Raw genomic sequence first — 10,094 nt, forward strand, 5'->3', positions numbered from 1 at the left:
ATAATAATAATGGTAATTTTAATATTTTTTGAATCATTTTTTTTTTTTAAGTAGACTTTATTCCAAATAATTAATAGAATAAAAAAAAGATGTTATCCGCCGGAAATCTGATTCTGCAAATAGGGTCCCGCATTTCCACCGCCGGAAGCCACGTCGCCTGTAATGAACAGTGCCTTTTTCCGTCTCTTTCAATTTCTGTCTTCTTTCCTTCAACTTCAAGCTTTGTCTCTTTCTCAAAACTCTCTTCACTAGCACGCAGAGGGCAGCTATTGCCTGTCAGTCTTCCCAAAGTTGTAACCTTTATCATCAAGGCCGGATGGTTACATTACATATTTGATTCAAATTTTTACCTTTTGTTTAAAGCTAATCACTTTGTTTGATTTTAAGTTTATTAGAAGAAATTTTGTCATTAGTGCCTCATGCATCAAGCAGGTACATGTTTGGAAGATCTTGACAACTATGACAATTGATGCACCATTGACGCTGATTAAGAATAAATTTTCCCTAACAGGCACTGCATTATGATATTCGAAGGAGACTGTTTTCTATTTCTTCGTAAGTAATCTCAATGTTGCTGTCTCTGTTGTTCAATATGCAGGATACCTATATCCTTTTGCATAAGGTATAACAAGATTGGTCACTGGGTGTGTACTCCAAAATTTTCCAATTTTATGCCTTCTTCAACCTTCATATCTTCAAAACTAAAACTCAATTTATGAATTTATGATGACTTTTCTCTCTTTCCTCTGGGAAGGACTCGCTTCTTGATGGCATTCCTTTTAGTAAGAAAGTTACAAGGAAACAAAAAAAAGATGGAGCGGTATCATGGAGTTTGTCTTTGAATATGACTTTTTTGGGGGGTTGATCATAGATATGGGTGTTTGCTGTTTCTGTTTTTGCAAGGTCCAACTACTCAATTAAAGAGACCAGACATATAATCTTCATAGGCCTTCACTACCGGTTGTATTCTTTGACGTGATCTTTTGTTGTTATCATTATCATGTTCTGGTTGCTCGTTTTGCATGTTTTATGATCATTGATTTCTGTAGGATGAAGGCGTGAGAGAACTTGCTGCAAAGGCTATCTCCACTCTTATTAAATACGATTTTGTTTGAGAGAAATTGATTCCTTCAACTATATCCTCCGGCCTCTGCATGCGTCATGTTGTCAACCTTGGCTGTTGGGGAAGTTGTTTTGGCTTTACATCAATGTGATTACGCTCTTGCAACCGGTTGGTGCCCTTGTTTTCTTTTTTTCAGTAATTTGTTTTTGGTTCAGAAATGCAACTGAAACTTATTATTAAGTGTTCTAATATCTTATTATGGCACTTTAACATATCGAAGATAGGGAATTGTGTGTGTGTGTGTGTGTTTTTGGGGGGGTGGGTGGTGGGGGGTATATACATTATACATAGAATGGTTACCTTCAAATGGCCGATTGGATGATTTAGCGGAATCATAAGGTATTGAGGAGTAAAAGTTGGCATTTTTAGAGAATTCCATAAGGTATTACCTCCTGCTTTCCTATTTCTAGTTCAAGGAAATGTATTACTTTTTCATTGGTCCAATTTCTCCATTTCAGATTAACATAAAGACATAGCTGGTATAGTTCCTGCTATTGAAAAAGTTCGTCTTCACCGTGGGAAGGGTGGAGAGATAAACTGTCTCCCAGTCCATTGAATGCATCTCCTTGTGTCGTTTGACATTGCCAGAGAATATAACTTGAGACATCTTATTTCTCAAGCTAATAAGTTTGTTCTTTCACTGTGAAAAGTTGAAACCAAAATTTGAACAAGAAGTACAGGATGCTGCTGTGAAGGCTCTCAAACACTTTGTTAAAGCGTACATTGGCAGCGCAAAAAGTGGAAGTGCAGGTGGTATTACATCAAAGTACCTGGGACAACTGACTGATCAAAATATAGCTGTAAGAAGAGGATCTGCATTGGCATTAGGTGTTTTACCGTACGAATATTTGGCTGGTCATAGAAAAGATGTGCTTTTGAAGCTTTGTAGTTCCTGTGCAATTGAGGTGTACTTCATAAAAGATGCTAGCCTTATTAAAATTTCCTGGCAGTAGGAATTTTGTTAACTCGCATAACTGGATATTTTCTTTGCAGGACAACCCTGAGAATGGAGATGCTGAAGCACGAGTAAATGCTGTCAAAGGACTCGTTTCTGTATGTAAGACATTAACTCAGGCAAGAGAAAGTTCTGATATTTGTTCTGAAGAGGACCACATGTCTCTGTATCGTCTGATAAAAGACGAAGTGATGCCGAGTTTACTTAAAGCTCTTGGTGACTATTCCATGGATAACAGAGGCGATGTTGGTTCTTGGGTTCATGAGGCTGCTATGGAAGGTCTTCAGACTTGTTCATAGATCCTTTGTTCCATGGATTCCACTAGAAGAGTACGTTATGAGTTCCTTGCAGGTACCTACCTTTTTTATATCCACGTTTTGTAAAATTACTTAACTTTAGTTGTTATAGCAGCAGTGGTGTCTGGCTTAGTTATTTCAATTGGTGGATTGCAAGATTCTTTAAGGAACGCATCCATCTCTGCATTGTTGAGCTATCTTCAAGGAGTTGAAACTGAAGACCAACACGAGAGAATATCGAGAGTATGTGCCGTCGGCTGACATCCTTTGGGTGCTCCAACAGTACAAGAAATGCCATAGAGTCATTGTACCTGCTTTGGAGATAATTAAAGCTTTTTGGGAAATAAGTATTGATTCCCTCTGCTTTATAAAAAAAGTGGCTAAACCAGAAACATTAGTAACAAGCCAAGAGTGACTATTACCTCTATTGTTGATTAAAGCATTCTGCAAAATTTTCCTCCTCCTTCTCCATGCCTTCGCTTTCTGACATTTTATTAATTTCTAGCATTTTCAAATATTAACCTTGTTTATGAAGCTTCGTTATCTTGACTTTCACCAAGATTTTTGTGCAGTTTAGACAATTGAGATACTTTTCAGCAAAAAGATAGTCTTGAACATGAAGGTTAGTTAGCATGTCCTGCTTCTATTGCCTCCTAGTTTATTTGTGCTAATAGTATCTTACTGATTACATGAAAATGAACAACTTCAGGTTCTACAATGTATTATGGTACTTTGAATCTGTTGGTTCCTATGAATATATGCATACTGCATTATGAACCCAAGATTTCATTCTCTTGATAGAACTAGACATCAACTCATGTCAAATTTCTTTTATAAATGTTTTGTCATGTGAATTCTATCGAGTGGATTACCCAAGTCAAGAAGCTCAAACCTCAACTAGACATTTCCTTTTTCCAATACAGATTAGGAAAGCTTCAATCTGAACAAGTTCACCCTGTGCCCCTGCAAAATGGGAATATTTTGCCGGAGGACAAGATAGAGAGAGCACTCGAGACTGCAATCTTAATGAAATTTTCTAATTTAAGTCATTAATTATAGAAGTAGTCTGAAGTCAAGTTATGCAATCTCAATGAAGATACGAAAAGGAAAAATCAAGGCGGTTTGTTACAGTTGTTTATTTTTTTATTTTTTATTTATTAGAAACATAAAGCTGTTTTTAATTTTTGATTATTTATTTTTCAAAACTTCTTTTTTTTCCTAAAATTATTTTGTCCTTTCTTTTAGTTCACCATGTGAAAAATTCTTCCAATTATCAAGTCTTTCTCTTATTAAGCCATTAAAGATTTTAGTTAACACTAAAAAATCTAAAAATAAAAAATCTAAGACAAAATAATTAAAAATATTTCACACTTTAATTCAAATTCAAAGTTAAATTAACTATTGATTATTATGTATACAATCAATTGAATAAAAATATAATATCCAAGTATTATAATAAATAAATAATACTAAGGCTCAGTTTGTTTCTGTTAAATATGTAACGTCCCATGTTTCTATTGAATCGAGTTGTTGCTTAGAGTCGAGTCGGGCTGATCCAAAACCCGGTTCGATCCATTAGATTTTAGAGTGGGCTAGAATGGGATGTAATTGAAATAAGGAAAAGAAGTGGACTTACTTGAAGGAAACAAAAAGATCAAAGTATAAGGATTAGGACTTGATTTCACTAAAGTATAAAGTTGAGGTATTAAGTTGTACCATTTTGACACTTGAGGTACCATTTGGTAATTTTCATATAAAAATCAATGACATTCTAGAGACTACCCGTGGATTCCATTTCATTTTCATTTCTTCATCCTTATCTTCATCTTCTTCCTCTACTTTCCTCTTAAACTTTCCTTTCTCCATCACGTTTAATGGTGGTGAAGATTTTAATGGGAGTTAAACATTAATTCAACTTCTATTCTATCCAAGTAAGTAAACCTTCTTGAATTTCATACTTGAATCATTTGGTGATATTTTTAGATGATTCATAAGAATTCTCATGTATAGGAGAGGTGAGCTCAAGGTAGAAGAAAAAGGAAGCTAAGAAGAAGATTCCAAGCTTGTTAAGCGAAGGTGTGATATCTCTTTATATTTACCATTTTCTTTGCATGAGAAATTGTGTGGTGTGTTGTTAATGAGATAATATTGCTTCTTGTTGAGTGGGAGGACTAGTAATGGTGAGAAAACAGGGGAGGAAGTGAATAAATGAAGTAAATATTGAGTTTATGTTGAAACAGGGCTTGCTGGAAATTTGACCAGTAACTTCATCTTGATTTTGACCCCATTTAATGATGGAATTAGGAAGTGTCATAGAAGAGTTATTTGTTCCTCTATGTGTTAGCTTTACATGGGTTTTTGAATCATTCAAATCGGAGTTGTATATTGAGAGATATGACCAAAAGAGTACAGACAGTGCAGGCTGGAAAACGCGACGCGCGCGTGAATTGCATGAAGAGCTCGCGACTGACTCTCATTTTGCACTGTACGCGCTCGCGACTTGCATTTACGCGCTCACGACTTGTGCTCACAACCTCACTGCCTCTCATTTGGCACTTCTCGCGCTCGCGACTTGCAAGTGCGCGCTCGCGACTTGGCCCTTGGCCTGTAAGCACTCGCGACCTTCATCGCGCGCTCGCGAATTTGGCCTGGGAACTCACTGTCTCTCATTTTGCACTGTACGCGCTCGCGACTTGCATTTACGCACTCGCGACTTGCATTTACGCGCTCGCGACTTTCACCTGGGAACTCACTGACCTTCAGATGTGCATTACGCGCTCGCGACCTTGCAAGGCGCGCTCGCGACTTGTGTTTTCATGCACTTTTGGACTTCTTTTTCTATGCAATTGGATTCCTTTGCTCACTTTGTATGCCTCCAATCATTTTACAACAAAAATACAACATTAAATCGTGTATCAAAACAACATGCAAGCATGCAAATGATGTGAAATGAGGTAAGCACAACTTGTAATTGTATTCTATGCAATTGTGAAATGATGTGAAATGGTGTATGAAATTATGAATTCTATGCAATTGTATTTCCTTTTCTCAACTTGTATGTCTTCAACCATTTTAAAGCAAAAAGACAACATGAACACATGTATAAACACAAAATGCAAGCATGCAAATGGTGTGAAAATAACATGACACAAATATGTGAAAATAACATGACACAAGCGTGCAAATTATGACACAGTTACTTTGCTTTTGTTTATCTATTGGCATTCCATTAATATGCTCCATTGAGGTTAGGTAGAAACCATGTAGATAAGGCTATGTCGCGACATAGAATAGCAGATCTGCGCCCCATACAGTTTGGTACTCCGGCTACAGGCCGTTGAGTGGATATGATTATACAGGCCATAACAGCCAAGCATACAGTTTTATCCAGTTTCATACAGTTTTTCTTATCACTTCGGTTTCACTATAACCTTATGGAGCCATACAGATATCTTGACATAACATTGCATGAATCATACAGTATACTAAACAGCAAGAAAGATTATCAAGGTAAAATGAAAGTATCATGATATGTGTGCTTACATTCCATATGTGAGTACATGTTTATTTCTATATATGTATGTGCTTATATGTTTCTTTATTCATTGTGATATTCACTGAGTTTAATCAAAGTTGCAGAATTCATACAGCATAAAGAACATCAGGTAAGATCATGAAAGTATAATGCTATATATGCTTACAAGTTTATTTATTGAATCTTTAAGGAGCCATACAGTCATGAGATGTTATTAATCATAACTTATATGATGTGACTAAAAGTGCATAAGTCATACAGCATAATGAATAGCAAGTAAGACAATGAACATATACTGTTATGTATTCTTACCTGTTTATTGATTTCATTCATACAACACAATGAACAGCAGGTAAGATCATGATAGAATCATAATGTGTGATTTAAAGTTCATGTAAAGGAGTTATGAGAAAATTAGAACTCAATTATTGATGTTTATGAATTAGAAGTTTATTCGTTGCTATAAAGAGACATTTATGTTGAGATTTACTGATTCTAGGAGTATCAATGCTTTATGAAACTTGTATTTTAAGTTAGTTGCCATCGCACTTTGTTTAGTATGTGAATTATGAGAACCACTGAGTTTTATACTCAGCGCGTCGATTTTTATCACGCGTAGGTTGAAGATCGTGGTTGGTACTTGAAGACTTGAGGAGTACGTTCAAAGCAGAAGTGACTAACTTGGTCATAGTAGATTGAGAGTTGTAATATTAAGAATTATGGCATGTATTAAGATTTATGGCATGTATAATTTTTCCATTTGTTAGAGCTTCTGTAATTAGAAATATAATTGAAGCATGTAATTATTTTGGTGTAAGTATTTGGAGGAAATGATTGAATATGAAATATTTTACTATAGTTGGTATGATTAGGTCATGAAGACTTGAGATAGATCATGAATGCCATTAATTGCTGGTTATTAAATGCTATTGAGGATTTATACAGTTATGACTATCTATATAAAGTGTTGTTGTGTTATGATGATTAGTTGGAGATATTGGAAGTCTGATATTTTAATTGGGAGTGTTTTATATTTATATCTCGCATACAGGGTGATATCAGCATGACAGGATATAAGTTCAACCAGATTGTAGCGTCTCGGCTCGGTTCATTCGGGTTAACGGGTGGACCGGGAAGGATGTTACAAAATAACTTGCAGGAAAATAATTTTCACGATTTTTCATTATTTGGGGCACTCAGAAAAATAAGTCAATGAAAAATATTTTTCTAGTCAAAGAAAAATTAAATCATTTTTTAAGAAAAACAACTTCTCATTTTCGAGAGAGTAAAATATTTTCTGGATATTGGCAAACCTTATAAATACATATTTTTTTAATTTATTAATCATTATAGTCACTGCCACCAATCACCATTTACCACCAACCACCACCATTTACCAGCAACCACCATCACCTACCACCACCACCGGCCACCGGCGGCTATCATAATTTATATATTTTTTTGCATTCTTTTTCATATTTAAAAATAAAATTTTCAAATTATAAAATTTCTATTATTATTAATATTTTTTATAGTCTTATGAGATAAAGACTTTAATATTTTTAACTGATTTTCAATATTACAACCAAATAACAGAAAATAAGTCATTTGAAAAATATTTTTCATAGAAAATGTTTTCTATGAAAATATTTTTCAGCAAATTATTTTTCTGCAAGTTATTTTACGAAAATAAATGGAGCTTAAATGACATTAGATTTATATGGATAGAGAAAATAATAATAAATATAAAAATAATACTAAATATAGAAGAGATGAAAAAAACAAAGTGTAGAATTTTAATAGAGATAATAAAATTAATGTTTATATATTTTGAATAAATAAATGACATTAGATTTATATGGATAGAGAAAATAATAATAATAATAATACAACTTTATGGGGACAAGTCTTATAAAAAATGAAAAAAAAAACAGTTTTATAAAAATTGAAGAAAAAAATTAAACAAATTTAAAAAAAAAAACAAGTTTTGGTTTATTTTTTAAGGAAAAAAATGAAAAATAAAAAACTTAATCTAAAACAAACAGCACTCAAGTAATCTTTAAGGGTTTAATTGTCTTTGTAGATGGACTAGCATATCTTATAATTTGTAAAATCATTATCATTTTTTTTAACATTCTAATCATATCATTAGCCTTAGTTAATAAGATTTCTTTAGAATTAAATAATATCAGTCAATAAAATTTACATAATTTAACTTTATAATAAATTCTTAGAGTTTTATTGAAATTAATATATATTATTAAAATTTTTATAGTGGTTTAAATACTTTGTATTTGATAAGAATTAATAGTTATATTTTTATAAGCAATACATATGGATTTAGACCATCAATTCAAATGAAACCATATGACACGTAGGTTATAGAAACTAGTAATCCAAATGGGAGGACATACTCTTTGTCACTTGCTTATTGTATTTTCCTCTCATCCAATATCTAGCTACCATTTCAATTATATTTTATCAAACTAACATTTGATAGGTTATTATTTTTTATTTATTAAACTCAAAGTTTAATTGATTTTGCCAAAATAGTTTTTTTTAAATAAAATTTTGCCATAAAAATCCCTTTTAAATTTACATATTTTGAAAATTTATTAAGATTAAAAAATAGGGATTGAGAAATAATTTTCTTCACAATATTGTATAAATATAAAAAAATAATCATGTGTTAATATAAGGAATATGCCTTTTTTTTAATAAAATAATTAATCGAATAAATTAAATTATAATGAAATTGGTGAAATGGATGTTTTGGCCCTTTTACTAATTTCTCATTCTATTCCATATTGTATACTAAACACATGAATAATAATTTTATTACTCATTCATTTTTTTTTTTCTTATTACATTTCATTTTTCATTCCTTGGTCAGTGCTAAATGTGGCCTAAAATATACTATGGGCAATCCTTTCTATCATTCTAGACCCACGATTAAAATTTAATTAATAATTGAAAATCCACTAAGAAAGCTATTTTTAGATAGTAAAATGAGACTGCATAAAAATCTAAATACTCAAAGAAACTAAAATAAATAGGAATCTAAAATCCAATCAGGTGGTGATCTGATTGGTCTTTTCACTTATATGAGAAGTGTTGTGTAGCGCGCAGTTTCGCCGTTAAAAGCTTCAAATGAATTAAAAAAATAAGAATCAAAAACTTTAAGAAATACTTAGAAAGAAAACAAAATTAACTTAAACTAACTAGCAAGTTGAAACACCCCGAATTTTTATTTTTGAAACTTTTAAATTTTTATTTAATTAAAAATCGAGAATTTTGACCGTGTGGGCTGTAAATGTAATACAGTCTCAATTCGAGCCCAAATTTTAGAATTTGGTCCAAGCCCAAGAGCAGATTATTCGGAAATTTTCGATCCGAGAATACTTAAAATTTTTGACAAATCAAAAGAAACTCTAGTTATCAATCGAATATGATAATCGTTCATATTTTATTAATATTGAGAAAATGGAGAAAATATTATGGAACCGAGCTAAATAAATAAAATAAATCGAACCGGGCCTTAAAATCAAATTGATTTTTCGAAAAACCACACGAATAATCCAAAAACCTAGTGGAAAACCTGTAAACCGAGCAAGAATCAAGCCAATCAGTGAAATAGATCGAACCGGTTCGAATCGAACCGGAATCATCTAGAAACCGACATACCTTTCTTTCTTTCTTTCTTCCCTCCTCTTCTTCTTCTCTCTCGCGCGCGACTCCCTCCTCCTTCCCCCTCCTTCTGTCTCCGGCCACCAGACTGACGATGGCGGGTGACGATCGATCCCTCTCATGCCGCCGGTCACGTGGCCAGTCCTTCTTCACGTCGATCAGGCCTTCAGCGGCGACGACGCGAGCCTCTTCTTTCCAGTGACGCAGCAGCAACTCCGGCGAAGATCGAATGATTCCGGCGACGAGAAGCTTCTAGGTGAGCTCCAATCGATTCCTCCATCCTGTGTGAACGTTTTCCATCCAAGAAACGACAGCTTTGGTGGAAGGAAGTGAAAACGCCATGGCCGACGGCAAGGAAGGAACTGTCGAGCTTGTTCCGGCCAAGCGAGCCACTAGCTCAACAAATGATTGTAGATTTGGACTCCTCACAAAAATTGGAGTCGGGTGGTGGTAACCTTGCACGTTTCTGGGCATTCGCGAACTTCCGGCCACCGTGGA

General features: G+C 33.8%; 1 long non-coding RNA gene across 1 annotated transcript; it reads left to right on the top strand.

Annotated features, from left to right (window-relative positions):
* Nucleotides 1-170: 170 nt before the first annotated feature.
* On the top strand, nucleotides 171-3,257 carry LOC110010691 (uncharacterized). The gene is made up of 5 exons (XR_016320370.1): nucleotides 171-432; nucleotides 512-1,231; nucleotides 1,582-2,028; nucleotides 2,117-2,429; nucleotides 2,532-3,257. It is a non-coding gene; the product is annotated as an uncharacterized LOC110010691 (long non-coding RNA).
* Nucleotides 3,258-10,094: the final 6,837 nt, after the last annotated feature.

This window comes from Jatropha curcas, chromosome 4, assembly GCF_041381405.1.
Source record: "Jatropha curcas cultivar XTBG-Jc1 chromosome 4, XTBG_Jcur_1.0, whole genome shotgun sequence".
NCBI lineage: Eukaryota > Viridiplantae > Streptophyta > Magnoliopsida > Malpighiales > Euphorbiaceae > Jatropha > Jatropha curcas.